Source organism: Pristiophorus japonicus, chromosome 19 (assembly GCF_044704955.1).
Source record: "Pristiophorus japonicus isolate sPriJap1 chromosome 19, sPriJap1.hap1, whole genome shotgun sequence".
In the NCBI taxonomy this organism is placed as follows: Eukaryota; Metazoa; Chordata; class Chondrichthyes; family Pristiophoridae; genus Pristiophorus; species Pristiophorus japonicus.
Window position 1 is genome coordinate 54,974,336 of NC_091995.1, and position 19,821 is coordinate 54,994,156.

The following is a 19,821-nucleotide window of genomic DNA, read 5'->3' on the forward strand; positions in this document are numbered from 1 at the left end:
TCCCCACACACTGTCCACACACACTGTCCACACACACTGTCCCCACACACTGTCCACACGCACTGTCCCCACGCACTGTCCACACGCACTGTCCCCACGCACTGTCCACACGCACTGTCCCCACACACACTGTCCACACACACTGTCCCCACACACTGTCCCCACACACTGTCCACATACACACTGTCCCCACACACACTGTCCACACACACTGTCCCCACACACTATCCACAGGCACTGTCCACACGCACTGTCCCCACACACTGTCCCCACACACTGTCCCCACACACACTGTCCCCACACACACTGTCCCCACACACTCTCCACACACACTGTCCCCACACACTGTCCACACACACTGTCCACACACACACTGTCCCCACACACACTGTCCACACACACACTGTCCACACACACTGTCCCCACACACTGTCCACACACACTGTCCCCACACACTGTCCACACGCACTGACCACACGCACTGTCCCCACGCACTGTCCACACACACTGTCCCCACACACTCTCCACACACACACTGTCCACACACACACTCTCCACACACACACTCTCCACACACACACACTCTCCGCACTCACACTGTCCACACACACACTGTCCCCTCATACTGTCCCCTCATACTGTCCACACACACTGTCCACACACACACTGTCCCCACACACACTGTCCCCACACACTGTCCACACACACACTGTCCCCACACACTGTCCACACACACACTGTCCCCACACACTGTCCACACACACTGTCCACACACACACTGTCCCCACACACACTGTCCCCACACACTGTCCACACACACTCTCCACACACACACTCTCCACACACACACTCTCCGCACTCACACTCTCCGCACTCACACTGTCCACACACACAGTCCCCATACACTGTCCCCACACACTGTCCACACACACTGACCACACGCACTATCCACAGGCACTGTCCACACGCACTGTCCCCACACACTGTCCCCACACACTGTCCCCACACACTGTCCCCACACACTGTCCACACACACTGTCCACACACACACTGTCCACACACACACTGTCCACACACACACTGTCCACACACACACTGTCCACACACACTGTCCCCACACACTGTCCACACACACTGTCCCCACACACTGTCCACACACACTGACCACACGCACTGTCCCCACGCACTGTCCATACACACTGTCCCCACAGACACTGTCCCCACGCACTGTCCCCAAGCACTGTCCCCACGCACTGCCCACACACACTGTCCCCACACACACTGTCCCCACACACACTGTCCCCACACACTCTCCACACACACTGTCCCCACACACTGTCCCCACACACACTGTCCCCACACACACTGTCCACACACACTGTCCCCACACACTGTCCACACACACACTGTCCACACACACTGTCCACACACACTGTCCCCACACACTCTCCACACACACACTGTCCACACACACACTCTCCACACACACACTCTCCACACACACACACTCTCCGCACTCACACTGTCCACACACACACTGTCCCCTCATACTGTCCCCTCATACTGTCCACACACACTGTCCACACACACACTGTCCCCACACACACTGTCCCCACACACTGTCCACACACACACTGTCCCCACACACTGTCCACACACACACTGTCCCCACACACTGTCCACACACACTGTCCACACACACACTGTCCCCACACACACTGTCCCCACACACTGTCCACACACACTCTCCACACACACACTCTCCACACACACACTCTCCGCACTCACACTCTCCGCACTCACACTCTCCGCACTCACACTGTCCACACACACACTGTCCCCTCATACTATCCACACACACGGTCCACACACACACACTGTCCCCACACACACTGTCCCCACACACACTGTCCCCTCACACTGTCCACACACACTGTCCACACACACACTGTCCCCACACACACTGTCCACACACACACTGTCCCCACACACTGTCCACACACACACTGTCCCCACACACTGTCCACACATACTGTCCACACACACACTGTCCACACACACACTGTTCACACACACTGACTACACACACACTGTCCCCACACACTGTCCACACACACACTGTCCACACACACTGTTTTCTCACACTGTCCCCTCATACTGTCCACACACACTGTCCACACACACACTGTCCCCACACACACTGTCCCCACACACACTGTCCCCTCACACTGTCCACACACACACTGTCCACACACACTGTCCACACACACACTGTCCCCACACACACTGTCCACACACACACCGTCCCCACACTATCCACACACACACTGTCCCCACACACTGTCCACACACACTGTCCACACACACACTGTCCCTACACACACTGTCCACACACACACTGTTCACACACACTGACTACACACACACTGTCCCCACACACTGTCCACACACACACTGTCCACACACACTGTCCACACACACTGTCCCCACACACACTGTCCACACACACTGTCCCCACACACTGTCCATATACACTGTCCCCACACACTGTCCCCACACACACTGTCCCCTCACACTGTCCCCACACACTGTCCCCACACACTGTCCACACACACCATCCCCACACACTGTCCACACACACTGTCCACACACACTGTCCCCACACACTGTCCCCACACACTGTCCACACACACTGTCCACACACACACTCTCCGCACTCACACTCTCCGCACTCACACTGTCCACACACACACTGTCCCCTCATACTATCCACACACACGGTCCACACACACACACTGTCCCCACACACACTGTCCCCACACACACTGTCCCCTCACACTGTCCACACACACACTGTCCACACACACTGTCCACACACACACTGTCCCCACACACACTGTCCACACACACACTGTCCCCACACACTGTCCACACACACACTGTCCCCACACACTGTCGACACATACTGTCCACACACACACTGTCCACACATACTGTCCACACACACACTGTCCACACACACACTGTTCACACACACTGACTACACACACACTGTTTTCTCACACTGTCCCCTCATACTGTCCACACACACTGTCCACACACACACTGTCCCCACACACACTGTCCCCACACACACTGTCCCCTCACACTGTCCACACACACACTGTCCACACACACTGTCCACACACACACTGTCCCCACACACACTGTCCACACACACACCGTCCCCACACTATCCACACACACACTGTCCCCACACACTGTCCACACACACTGTCCACACACACACTGTCCCTACACACACTGTCCACACACACACTGTCCCCACACACTGTCCACACACACACTGTCCACACACACTGTCCACACACACTGTCCCCACACACACTGTCCACACACACTGTCCCCACACACTGTCCATATACACTGTCCCCACACACTGTCCCCACACACACTGTCCCCTCACACTGTCCCCACACACTGTCCCCACACACTGTCCACACACACCATCCCCACACACTGTCCACACACACTGTCCACACACACTGTCCCCACACACTGTCCACACGGACTGTCCCCACACACGCACACTCTCCACACACACACTGTCCCCACACACACTGTCCCCACACACACTGTCCCCACACACACTGTCCCCACACACTGTCCCCTCACACTGTCCACACACACTGTCCCCACACACTGTCCACACACACTGTCCCCACACACTGTCTTCTCACACTGTCCCCACACACTGTCCCCACACACTGTCCCCCCCACACACTGTCCCCACACACACTGTCCCCACACACTGTCCCCACACACACTGTCCACACATACTGTCCCCACACACTGTCCCCTCACACTGTCCCCACACACTGTCCACACACACTGTCCCCACACACTGTCCCCACACACTGTCCCCACACACACTGTCCCCACACACACTGTCCACACACACTGTCCCCACACACTGTCCCCACACACACTGTCCACACACACTGTCCACACACACTGTCCCCTCACACTGTCCACACACACTGTCCACACACACTGTCCCCACACACTGTCCTCTCACACTGTCCACACACACTGTCCCCACACACTGTCCCCACACACTGTCCACACACACTGTCCCCACACACACTGTCCCCACACACTGTCCACACACACTGTCCCCTCACACTGTCCACACACACTGTCCACAGACACTGTCCCCTCACACTGTCCACACACACTGTCCCCACACACTGTCCACACACACTGTCCACACACACTGTCCTCTCACACTGTCCACACACACTGTCCCCACACACTGTCCCCACACACTGTCCCCACACACTGTCCACACACACTGTCCCCACACACACTGTCCCCACACACTATCCACACACACTGTCCCCTCACACTGTCCACACACACTGTCCACAGACACTGTCCCCTCACACTGTCCACACACACTGTCCCCACACACTGTCCACACACACTGTCTCCTGACACTGTCCACACACACTGTCCCCACACACTGTCCCCACACACTGTCCACACACACTGTCCCCACACACACTGTCCCCACACACTATCCACACACACTGTCCCCTCACACTGTCCCCACACACTGTCCCCACGCACTGTCCAAACAACTGTCCACACGCACTGTCCCCACACACACTGTCCCCACACACTGTCCACACGCACTGTCCCCACACACACTGTCCCCACACACTGTCCACACGCACTGTCCACACAACTGTCCACACGCACTGTCCCCACACACACTGTCCACACACACTGTCCCCACACACACTGTCCCCACACACTGTCCACACGCACTGTCCACACAACTGTCCACACGCACTGTCCCCACACACACTGTCCACACACACTGTCCCCACACACTATCCACACACACACTGTCCCCACACACTGTCCACACACACTGTCCCCACACACTGTCCACACACACACTGTCCCCACACACACTGTCCACACACACTGTCCCCACACACTGTCCACACACACTGTCCCCACACACTGTCCACACACACACTGTCCCCACACACACTGTCCACACACACTGTCCCCACACACTGTCCACACAGACACTGTCCCCATACACTGTCCCCACACACACTGTCCACACACAATGTCCACACACACTGTCCCCTCACACTGTCCACACACACTGTCCTCACACACTGTCCCCACACACACTGTCCCCACTGTCCCCACACACACTGTCCCCACACACTGTACCCACACACAGTGTCCCCACACACTGTTCCCACACAAAGTCCACACACACACTGTCCACACACACTGTCCACAAACACTGTCCCCACACACTGTCCACACACATTGTCCACACACAATGTCCCCACACACTCTCCACACACACTGTCCCCACACACTGTCCACACAGACACTGTCCCCATACACTGTCCCCACACACACTGTCCACACACAATGTCCACACACACTGTCCCCTCACACTGTCCACACACACTGTCCACACACACTGTCCCCTCACACTGTCCACACACACTGTCCACACACACTGTCCCCTCACACTGTCCACACACACTGTCCACACACACTGTCCCCACACACACTGTCCCCACACACACTGTCCCCACACACTGTCCACACACACTGTCCCCACACACTTTCCACACACACTCTCCACATACACTGTCCCCACACACTGTCCCCCCCACACACTGTCCCCACACACTGTCCACACACACTGTCCCCACACACTGTCCACACACACTGTCCCCACACACTGTCCCCACACACTGTCCCCACACACTGTCCCCACAGACACTGTCCACACGCACTGTCCACACAACTGTCCACACGCACTGTCCCCACGCACTGTTCACACACACTGTCCCCACACACTCTCCACACACACTGTCCCCACACACTGTCCCCACACACACACTGTCCCCACACACATTGTCCACACACACTGTCCACACACACACTGTCCCCACACACTGTCCCCACACACTGTCCCCACACACTGTCCACACACACACTGTCCCCACACACTGTCCCCAAAAACTGTCCCCACACACACTGTCCACACACACTGTCCACACACACTGTCCACACACACTGTCCCCACACACACTGTCCCCACACACACTGACCCCACACACTGTCCCCACACACACTGTCCACACACACTGTCTCCACACACTGTCCACACACACTGTCCCCACACACTGTCCCCCCCACACACTGTCCCCACACACTCTCTTCTCACACTGTCCCCACACACTGTCTCCACACACTGTCCCCACACACTGTCCCCACACACTGTCCACACACACTGTCCACACACACACTGTCCCCACACACTGTCCCCTCACACTGTCCCCTCACACTGTCCACACACACTGTCCCCACACACTGTCCACACACACTGTCCACACACACACTGTCCCCACACACTGTCCCCTCACACTGTCCCCGCACACTGTCCCCACACACTGTCCCCACACTGTCCCCAGACACACTGTCCACACACACTGTCCACAGACACTGTCCTCACACACACTGTCCACACACACTATCCACACGCACTGTCCCCACGCACTGTCCACACGCACTGTCCCCACACACTGTCCACACACACACTGTCCCCACACACACTGCCCCGTCAAACTGTCCACACACACACTGCCCCGTCAAACTGTCCACACACACACTGTCCACACACACACTGTCCACACGCACTGTCCACACACACTGTCCCCACACACTGTCCACACACACACTGTCCCCACACACACTGTCCCCACACACTGTCCCCAAACACTGTCCACACACACACTGTCCCCACACACACTGTCCACACACACTGTCCACACACACACTGTCCCCACACACACTGTCCACACACACTGTCCACACACACACTCTCCACACACACACTGTCCCCACACACACTGTCCACACACACACTCTCCACACACACACTGTCCACACACACACTGTCCGCACACACACTCTCCACACACACACTATCCCCTCACACTGTCCACACACACTGTCCACACACACTGTCCCCACACACTGTCCACACATACTGTCCCCACACACTGTCCCCACACACAGTGTCCACACACAGTGTCCACACGCACTGTCCACACGCACCGTCCCCACGCACTGTCCACACACACTGTCCCCACACACACTGTCCCCACACACTGTCCACACACATTGTCCACACACACTGTCCCCACACACTGTCCCCACACACTGTCCCCACACACTGTCCCCACGCACTTTCCACACACACTGTCCCCACACACACTGTCCACACACACTGTTCCCACACACACTGTCCCCACACACAGTCCCCATACACACTGTCCCCACACACTGTCCACAGACACACTGTCCACACACTGTCCCCACACACTGTCCACACACACTGTCCACACACACACTGTCCCCACACACACTGTCCCCACACACACTGTCCACACACACACTGTCCCCACACACACTGTCCCCAGGCACTGTCCCCACGCACTGTCCACACACACTGTCCACACACACTGTCCCCACACAGACCGTCCCCACACACACTGTCCCCACACACTGTCCCCACACACACTGTCCCCACACACTGTCCCCACACACTGTCCCCACACACACTGTCCCCACACACACTGTCCCCACACACACTGTCCCCACACACACACTGTCAGCACACACACTGTCCCCACACACACTGCGCACACACACACTGTCCACACACACACTGTCCACACACACTGTCCACACACACACTGTCCCCACACACACTGTCTCCACACAACTGTCCCCACACACTGTCCACACACACTGTCCACACACACACTGTCCACACACACACTGTCCCCACACACACTGTCCACACACACACTGTCCACACACACATTGTCCCCACACACTGTCCACAGACACACTGTCCACACACACTGTCCCCACACACTGTCCCCACGCACTTTCCACACACACTGTCCCCACACACTGTCCACACACACTGTCCACACGCACTGTCCACACGGACTGTCCCCACACACTGTCCACACGCACTGTCCACACGCACTGTCCACACGCACTGTCCCCACGCACTGTCCACACACATTGTCCACACACAATGTCCCCACACAATGTCCCCTCACACTGTCCACACACAATGTCCACACACACTGTCCCCACACACTGTCCACACGCACTGTCCACACGCACTGTCCACACGGACTGTCCCCACACACTGTCCACACGCACTGTCCACACGCACTGTCCCCACGCACTGTCCACACACATTGTCCACACACAATGTCCCCACACAATGTCCCCTCACACTGTCCACACACACTGTCCCCACACACTGTCCACACACACTGTCCACACACAATGTCCCCACACAATGTCCACACACATTGTCCACACACACTGTCCCCACACACTGTCCCCACACACACTGTCCCCGCACACTGTTCTCACACACTGTCCACACACACTGTCCACACACACTGTCCCCACACTGTCCCCAGACACACTGTCCACAGACACTGTCCTCACACACACTATCCACACGCACTGTCCTCACGCACTGTCCACACACTGTCCACACGCACTGTCCCCACACACTGTCCACACGCACTGTCCACACGCACTGTCCACACACACTGTCCCCACACACTGTCCACACACACACTGTCCCCACACACTGTCCCCAAACACTGTCCACACACACACTGTCCCCACACATACTGTCCCCACACACTGTCTCCACACACTGTCCACACACACACTATCCCCTCACACTGTCCACACACACTGTCCCCACACACTGTCCACACACACTGTCCACACACACTGTCCACATACACTGTCCCCACACACTGTCTCCACACACTGTCCCCACACACACTGTCCCCACACACTGTCCACACACACTGTCCACACACACACTCTCCCCACACACTGTCCACACACACTGTCCCCACACACACTGTCCCCACACACACTGTCCCCACACACTGTCCCCACACACACTGTCCCCACACACTGTCTCCACACACTGTCCCCACACACTGTCCACACACACACTGTCCACACACTGTCCCCAGACACACTGTCCACACACACTGTCCACAGACACTGTCCCCACACACACTGTCCACACACACTATCCACACACACTGTCCCCACACACTCTCCACACACACTGTCCACACACACTGTCCCCACACACTGTCCACACGCACTGTCCACACGCACTGTCCCCACGCACTGTCCACACGCACTGTCCCCACGCACTGTCCCCACGCACTGTCCACACACACTGTCCCCACACACACTGTCCACACACACTGTCCCCACACACTGTCCCCACACACTGTCCACATACACACTGTCCCCACACACACTGTCCACACACACTGTCCCCACACACTGTCCACACGCACTATCCACAGGCACTGTCCACACGCACTGTCCCCACACACTGTCCCCACACACTGTCCACACACACACTGTCCCCACACAATGTCCCCACACACTGTCCCCACACACTGTCCCCACACACTGTCCCCACACACTGTCCCCACACACTGTCCACACACACTGTCCACACACACACTGTCCCCACACACACTGTCCACACACACTGTCCCCACACACACTGTCCCCACGCACTGTCCCCAAGCACTGTCCCCACGCACTGCCCACACACACTGTCCCCACACACACTGTCCCCGCACACTGTCCCCACACACACTGTCCACACACACTGTCCCCACACACTGTCCACACACACTGTCCACACACACTGTCCCCACACACTGTCCACACACACTGTCCACACACACACTGTCCACACACACACTCACCACACACACACTCTCCACACACACACTCTCCACACACACACTCTCCACACACACACACACTCTCCGCACTCACACTGTCCACACACACACTGTCCCCTCATACTGTCCCCTCATACTGTCCACACACACTGTCCACACACACACTGTCCACACACACTGTCCCCACACACACTGTCCCCACGCACTGTCCCCAAGCACTGCCCACACACACTGTCCCCACACACACTGTCCCCGCACACTGTCCCCACACACACTGTCCACACACACTGTCCCCACACACTGTCCACACACACTGTCCACACACACTATCCCCACACACTGTCCACACACACTCTCCACACACACACTGTCCACACACACACTCACCACACACACACTCTCCACACACACACTCTTCACACACACACACACTCTCCGCACTCACACTGTCCACACACACACTGTCCCCTCATACTGTCCCCTCATACTGTCCACACACACTGTCCACACACACACTGTCCCCACACACACTGTCCCCACACACTGTCCACACACACACTGTCCCCACACACTGTCCACACACACACTGTCCCCACACACTGTCCACACACACTGTCCACACACACACTGTCCCCACACACACTGTCCCCACACACTGTCCACACACACTCTCCACACACACACTCTCCACACACACACTCTCCGCACTCACACTCTCCGCACTCACACTGTCCACACACACAGTCCCCATACACTGTCCCCACACACACTGTCCACACACAATGTCCACACACACTGTCCCCACACACTCTCCACACACACTGTCCCCACACACTGTCCACACGCACTGTCCCCACGCACTGTCCACACGCACTGTCCCCACGCACTGTCCACACGCACTGTCCCCACACACACTGTCCACACACACTGTCCCCACACACTGTCCCCACACACTGTCCACATACACACTGTCCCCACACACACTGTCCACACACACTGTCCCCACACACTATCCACAGGCACTGTCCACACGCACTGTCCCCACACACTGTCCCCACACACTGTCCCCACACACTGTCCACACACACACTGTCCCCACACAATGTCCCCACACACTGTCCCCACACACTGTCCCCACACACTGTCCACACACACTGTCCACACACACACTGTCCACACACACACTGTCCACACACACACTGTCCACACACACTGTCCCCACACACTGTCCACACACACTGACCACATGCACTGTCCCCACGCACTGTCCATACACACTGTCCCCACACACACTGTTCCCACGCACTGTCCCCAAGCACTGTCCCCACGCACTGCCCACACACACTGTCCCCACACACACTGTCCCCACACACATTGTCCCCACACACTCTCCACACACACTGTCCCCACACACTGTCCCCACACACACTGTCCCCACACACTGTCCCCACACACTGTCCACACACATTGTCCACACACAATGTCCCCACACACTGTCCCCACACACACTGTCCCCACACACACTGTCCACACAAACTGTCCCCACACACTGTCCACACACACTGTCCACACACACTGTCCCCACACACTCTCCACACACACACTGTCCACACACACACTCTCCACACACACACACTCTCCACACACACACACTCTCCGCACTCACACTGTCCACACACACACTGTCCCCTCATACTGTCCCCTCATACTGTCCACACACACTGTCCACACACACACTGTCCCCACACACACTGTCCCCACACACTGTCCACACACACACCGTCCCCACACACTGTCCACACACACACTGTCCCCACACACTGTCCACACACACTGTCCACACACACACTGTCCCTACACACACTGTCCACACACACACTGTTCACACACACTGACTACACACACACTGTCCCCACACACTGTCCACACACACACTGTCCACACACACTGTCCACACACACTGTCCCCACACACACTGTCCACACACACTGTCCCCACACACTGTCCCCACACACTGTCCCCACACACTGTCCCCTCACACTGTCCCCACACACTGTCCCCACACACTGTCCACACACACCATCCCCACACACTGTCCACACACACTGTCCACACACACTGTCCCCACACACTGTCCACACGGACTGTCCCCACACACGCACACTCTCCACACACACACTGTCCCCACACACACTGTCCCCACACACACTGTCCCCACACACACTGTCCCCACACACTGTCCACACACACTGTCCACACACACACTGTCCCCACACACTGTCCACACACACTGTCCACACACACTGTCCCCACACACTGTCCCCTCACACTGTCCACACACACTGTCCCCACACACTGTCCACACACACTGTCCCCACACACTGTCTTCTCACACTGTCCCCACACACTGTCCCCACACACTGTCCCCCCCGCACACTGTCCCCACACACACTGTCCCCACACACTGTCCCCACACACACTGTCCACACATACTGTCCCCACACACTGTCCCCTCACACTGTCCCCACACACTGTCCACACACACTGTCCCCACACACTGTCCTCTCACACTGTCCCCACACACTGTCCCCACACACACTGTCCCCACACACTGTCCCCACACACACTGTCCACACACACTGTCCCCACACACTGTCCCCACACACACTGTCCACACACACTGTCCACACACACTGTCCCCTCACACTGTCCACACACACTGTCCACACACACTGTCCCCACACACTGTCCTCTCACACTGTCCACACACACTGTCCCCACACACTGTCCCCACACACTGTCCCCACACACTGTCCACACACACTGTCCCCACACACACTGTCCCCACACACTATCCACACACACTGTCCCCTCACACTGTCCACACACACTGTCCACAGACACTGTCCCCTCACACTGTCCACACACACTGTCCCCTCACACTGTCCACACACACTGTCCCCACACACTGTCCACACACACTGTCTCCTGACACTGTCCACACACACTGTCCCCACACACTGTCCCCACACACTGTCCCCACACACTGTCCACACACACTGTCCCCACACACACTGTCCCCACACACTATCCACACACACTGTCCCCTCACACTGTCCACACACACTGTCCACAGACACTGTCCCCTCACACTGTCCACACACACTGTCCCCTCACACTGTCCACACACACTGTCCCCACACACTGTCCCCTCACACTGTCCCCACACACTGTCCACACACACTGTCCCCACACACTGTCCCCACACACACTGTCCCCACACACTGTCCACACGCACTGTCCACACAACTGTCCACACGCACTGTCCCCACACACACTGTCCCCACACACTGTCCCCACACACTGTCCCCACACACACTGTCCCCACACACTGTCCACACGCACTGTCCACACAACTGTCCACACGCACTGTCCCCACACACACTGTCCACACACACTGTCCCCACACACTGTCCACACACACACTGTCCACACACACTGTCCCCACACACTGTCCCCACACACACTGTCCCCACACACTGTCCACACGCACTGTCCACACAACTGTCCACACGCACTGTCCCCACACACACTGTCCACACACACTGTCCCCACACACTATCCACACACACACTGTCCCCACACACTGTCCACACACACTGTCCCCACACACTGTCCACACACACACTGTCCCCACACACACTGTCCACACACACTGTCCCCACACACTGTCCACACACACTGTCCCCACACACTGTCCACACACACACTGTCCCCACACACACTGTCCACACACACTGTCCCCACACACTGTCCACACAGACACTGTCCCCATACACTGTCCCCACACACACTGTCCACACACAATGTCCACACACACTGTCCACACACACTGTCCCCTCACACTGTCCACACACACACTGTCCCCACTGTCCCCACACACACTGTCCCCACACACTGTACCCACACACAGTGTCCCCACACACTGTCCACACACACTGTCCACACACACACTGTCCCCACACACTGTCCACACACACTGTCCACACACACTGTCCCCACACACTGTCCCCTCACACTGTCCACACACACTGTCCCCACACACTGTCCACACACACTGTCCCCACACACTGTCTTCTCACACTGTCCCCACACACTGTCCCCACACACTGTCCCCCCCGCACACTGTCCCCACACACACTGTCCCCACACACTGTCCCCACACACACTGTCCACACATACTGTCCCCACACACTGTCCCCTCACACTGTCCCCACACACTGTCCACACACACTGTCCCCACACACTGTCCTCTCACACTGTCCCCACACACTGTCCCCACACACACTGTCCCCACACACTGTCCCCACACACACTGTCCACACACACTGTCCCCACACACTGTCCCCACACACACTGTCCACACACACTGTCCACACACACTGTCCCCTCACACTGTCCACACACACTGTCCACACACACTGTCCCCACACACTGTCCTCTCACACTGTCCACACACACTGTCCCCACACACTGTCCCCACACACTGTCCCCACACACTGTCCACACACACTGTCCCCACACACACTGTCCCCACACACTATCCACACACACTGTCCCCTCACACTGTCCACACACACTGTCCACAGACACTGTCCCCTCACACTGTCCACACACACTGTCCCCTCACACTGTCCACACACACTGTCCCCACACACTGTCCACACACACTGTCTCCTGACACTGTCCACACACACTGTCCCCACACACTGTCCCCACACACTGTCCCCACACACTGTCCACACACACTGTCCCCACACACACTGTCCCCACACACACTGTCTCCACACACTGTCCCCACACACACTGTCCCCACACACTATCCACACACACTGTCCCCTCACACTGTCCACACACACTGTCCACAGACACTGTCCCCTCACACTGTCCACACACACTGTCCCCTCACACTGTCCACACACACTGTCCCCACACACTGTCCCCTCACACTGTCCCCACACACTGTCCACACACACTGTCCCCACACACTGTCCCCACACACACTGTCCCCACACACTGTCCACACGCACTGTCCACACAACTGTCCACACGCACTGTCCCCACACACACTGTCCCCACACACTGTCCCCACACACTGTCCCCACACACACTGTCCCCACACACTGTCCACACAACTGTCCACACGCACTGTCCCCACACACACTGTCCACACACACTGTCCCCACACACTGTCCACACACACACTGTCCACACACACTGTCCCCACACACTGTCCCCACACACACTGTCCCCACACACTGTCCACACGCACTGTCCACACAACTGTCCACACGCACTGTCCCCACACACACTGTCCACACACACTGTCCCCACACACTATCCACACACACACTGTCCCCACACACTGTCCACACACACTGTCCCCACACACTGTCCACACACACACTGTCCCCACACACACTGTCCACACACACTGTCCCCACACACTGTCCACACACACTGTCCCCACACACTGTCCACACACACACTGTCCCCACACACACTGTCCACACACACTGTCCCCACACACTGTCCACACAGACACTGTCCCCATACACTGTCCCCACACACACTGTCCACACACAATGTCCACACACACTGTCCACACACACTGTCCCCTCACACTGTCCACACACACACTGTCCCCACTGTCCCCACACACACTGTCCCCACACACTGTACCCACACACAGTGTCCCCACACACTGTTCCCACACAAAGTCCACACACACACTGTCCACACACACTGTCCACACACACTGTCCCCACACACTGTCCACACACATTGTCCACACACAATGTCCCCACACACTGTCCACACACACACCGTCCCCACACACTGTCCCCACACACTGTCCACACACACACTGTCCCCACACACACTGTCCACACACTCTCCACACGCACTGTCCCCACACACTGTCCACACAGACACTGTCCCCATACACTGTCCCCACACACACTGTCCACACACAATGTCCACACACACTGTCCCCTCACACTGTCCACACACACTGTCCACACACACTGTCCCCTCACACTGTCCACACACACTGTCCACACACACTGTCCCCTCACACTGTCCACACACACTGTCCACACACACTGTCCCCACACACACTGTCCCCACACACACTGTCCCCACACACTGTCCACACACACTGTCCCCACACACTTTCCACACACACTCTCCACATACACTGTCCCCACACACTGTCCACACACACTGTCCCCCCCACACACTGTCCCCACACACTGTCCACACACACTGTCCCCACACACTGTCCCCACACACTGTCCACACACACTGTCCCCACACACTGTCCCCACACACTGTCCCCACAGACACTGTCCACACGCACTGTCCACACAACTGTCCACACGCACTGTCCCCACGCACTGTTCACACACACTGTCCCCACACACACTGTCCTCACACACTGTCCCCACACACTGTCACCACACACACTGTCCCCACACACTCTCCACACACACTGTCCCCACACACACACTGTCCCCACACACATTGTCCACACACACTGTCCACACACACACTGTCCCCACACACTGTCCCCACACACTGTCCCCACACACTGTCCACACACACACTGTCCCCACACAGTCCCCAAAAACTGTCCCCACACACACTGTCCACACACAATGTCCACACACACTGTCCACACACACTGTCCTCACACACTGTCCACACACACTGTCCCCTCACACTGTCCACACACACTGTCCACACACACTGTCTACACACACACTGTCCCCACACACTGTCCACACACACTGTCCACACACACTGTCCCCACACACTTTCCACACACACTGTCCACATACACTGTCCCCACACACACTGTCCCCACACACACTGTCCACACACACTGTCCACACACACACTGTCCACACACACTGTCCCCACACACTGTCCACACACACACTGTCCACACACACACTGTCCACACACACACTGTCCACACACACTGTCCACACACACACTCTCCACACACACACTGTCCACACACACACTGGCCCACAAACACTGTCCACACACACACTGTCCACACACACTGTCCCCACACACACTGTCCCCACACACTGTCCACACACACACTGTCCACACACACACTGTCCACACACACTGTCCACACACACACTCTCCACACACACACTGTCCACACACACACTGGCCCACAAACACTGTCCACAAACACTGTCCACACACACTCTCCACACACACACTGTCCACACACACACACACTCTCCACACACACTGTCCCCACACACTGTCCACACACACTGTCCACACACACTGTCCCTACACACACTGTCCACACACACTGTCCACACACACACTGTCCACACACACTGTCCACACACACACTGTCCACACACACACTGTCCCCACATACACTCTCCACACACACACTGTCCACACACACACTGTCCACACACACTGTCCACACACACTGTCCACACACACACTCTCCACACACACTGTCACCACACACACTCTCCACACACACTCTCCACACACACACTGTCCTTACACACACTGTCCCCACACACACTCCCCTCACACACTGTCCACACACACACTGTCCCCACACACACTGTCTCCACACACACTGTCCCCACACACTGTCTCCCCTCACACACTGTCCACACACACACTGTCTCCACACACACTGTCTCCAGACACTGTCTCCCCACATACACTGTCCCCACACACTGTCTCCCCACACACACTGTCCCTTGAAGAGGGTAACTGAAGGCTCACTACAGACTCGCCTATCCCGAGTCCTGCTTAGCTACCGCACGAGACCCACTCACTCACTGGGATCCCACCTGCTGAACTGCTCATAAAAAGAGCACTTAAGACAAGGCTCTCGTTAGTTCACCCTGATCTACATGAACAGGTAGAGAACAGGTGGCTTCAACAAAGTACATACCATGATAGCACAAATGTGTCACGCGAGATTGAAATCAATGATCCTGTATTTGTATTAAATTATGGACAAGGTCCCAAGTGGCTTCCTGGCACTATTGTGGCCAAAGAGGGGAGCAGGATGCTTCGGGTCAAACTTTCGAATGGACTCATTCACCGCAAACGCTTGGACCAAAACAAACTCAGATTCACGGACAATCCTGAGCAACCCACCTTGGACCATACCTTTTTTGAAACCCCTACACACCAGTGGCAACCGGCACCACAGTTGACCACAAAGCAGAACCCATCATCCACAGCAGCCCAGTGAAGGCCCAGCAAATGATTCAACAACACCAGCTTTCACACCGAGACAATCAACCAGGGTGTAAGGGGTTTTCAGGGAGTGTTGTTGTGCCTTGGGTGTCTCTCTCTGGGCTTCTGCCCTCACAGCTTATGCCTGGCCTGTGAGGTACCCTGAGTGCTGCAAAAGCACCCCTGGAGAGACTGTGTTCACAGCTTATGAAGGGGGTTATGAGACTCGTGCATCCCCACAGCTTATGCCTAGCCTGTGAGGCACCTGTGAGTATCAAACACTCCTAACCCCTTCTTCCCGAGCCTGTGACACACAGTTGAGCGTTTTCAAGGCGCTCCTAGCTTCCCTTACACTGTTCTGACATAAGACTCACGATCAGGAGATGTAATACAATAGAACTGAGACAAGGCTTCTAATTTATTTGACAAGGTGTATCTCAACAAACAGCAATACACCAACAAAACAATCCCCCTAAATCCCACTAAACGGACATAACGAAAATTTTTACACAAGTTTAGCAGTACAATGCCCAACCTCCCACCTTTCCTGGCCTAACTGAGTTGGGAGTTCTGGGGACCAGAGGTTATACTCACTACTGTGCCTTCTGCAGTCTAGTGGTTTGTTTCTTCTATCTTCGGTGCCTTCGGACACTGGTTTTCCTTCAGTGTCGAGAGGCTTGCTGGTTGTTGGATGACGAGGGCAGGGAACCACCCACACTACGTCAGAAACTCCTTTTTATAGCCAGATTATCCAGTCCGCCTCTCCTGCTGAAATCGATTCTTCCCATCGGTGGGCTTTGTGATTTCCTTCCATAGTGTAAACATGGGGAAAACAATAGTCCGATAATGGCTGTGAGTCAGTCCCACAGTTTTCGAGCAAGTGCTCTCCCATTGGCTTGAAAGCCCCATGCTTCGGGCTGACTCTGTCTCACCATTGGCCCTCCGGTGTCCTCCCCCGTCCAATCACTGCTCTGCCAAATTCAAACTGTTATCGGTTTCAATTCACAGCACAGACTGATCCCATAGCCCTTTTCCTTCTGGGTAAAATGAGGGGGTTTTTGTCCTCCCCTACATAATCCCCCATCTAACACAGTCAGACACCACTCCAGTGTGTCAAAGTTCAGGGTGCTGAAAAAACCCTAGGTCTCCCAAATTGCCCAACTTTCCCCAGTTTAACTCTAAACTGATCCCGTCGATATATATCGTAATTACTTTTAACGCGGTACTAAACACAGAATCCAACAGGTTACAATACACGACAGCAACATACATATATGTACTTAAGGTTACAGCAGTAATTGTACATTGAGTCTCATTTCAGTCTCAAACGTAAAACAAAGAAATCTGCCCTGCAAACTCCCCAGGAGCCATGTATGAAAACGCAGTCATCCCTGGAAATAACAAAACCGCCTAAGTGTCGCGGTCAAGCTTTGTTTACACACCTTGAGTGTTTAGCAATGGCTCTCCTGGCTGTGTAGTAGCCTGAGGAACTGCGTTCTTTTTCTTTTTTTCCTGAGCTTACAGCTTGTAACTAGCAGATAAGCTACAATCAGGAGTTGGCCGATTACTAAGGCATGCGATCCCACCCGGATCCACGCAGGTATGTCTGCCCGTATCCCCAAATCCCACCATGCTG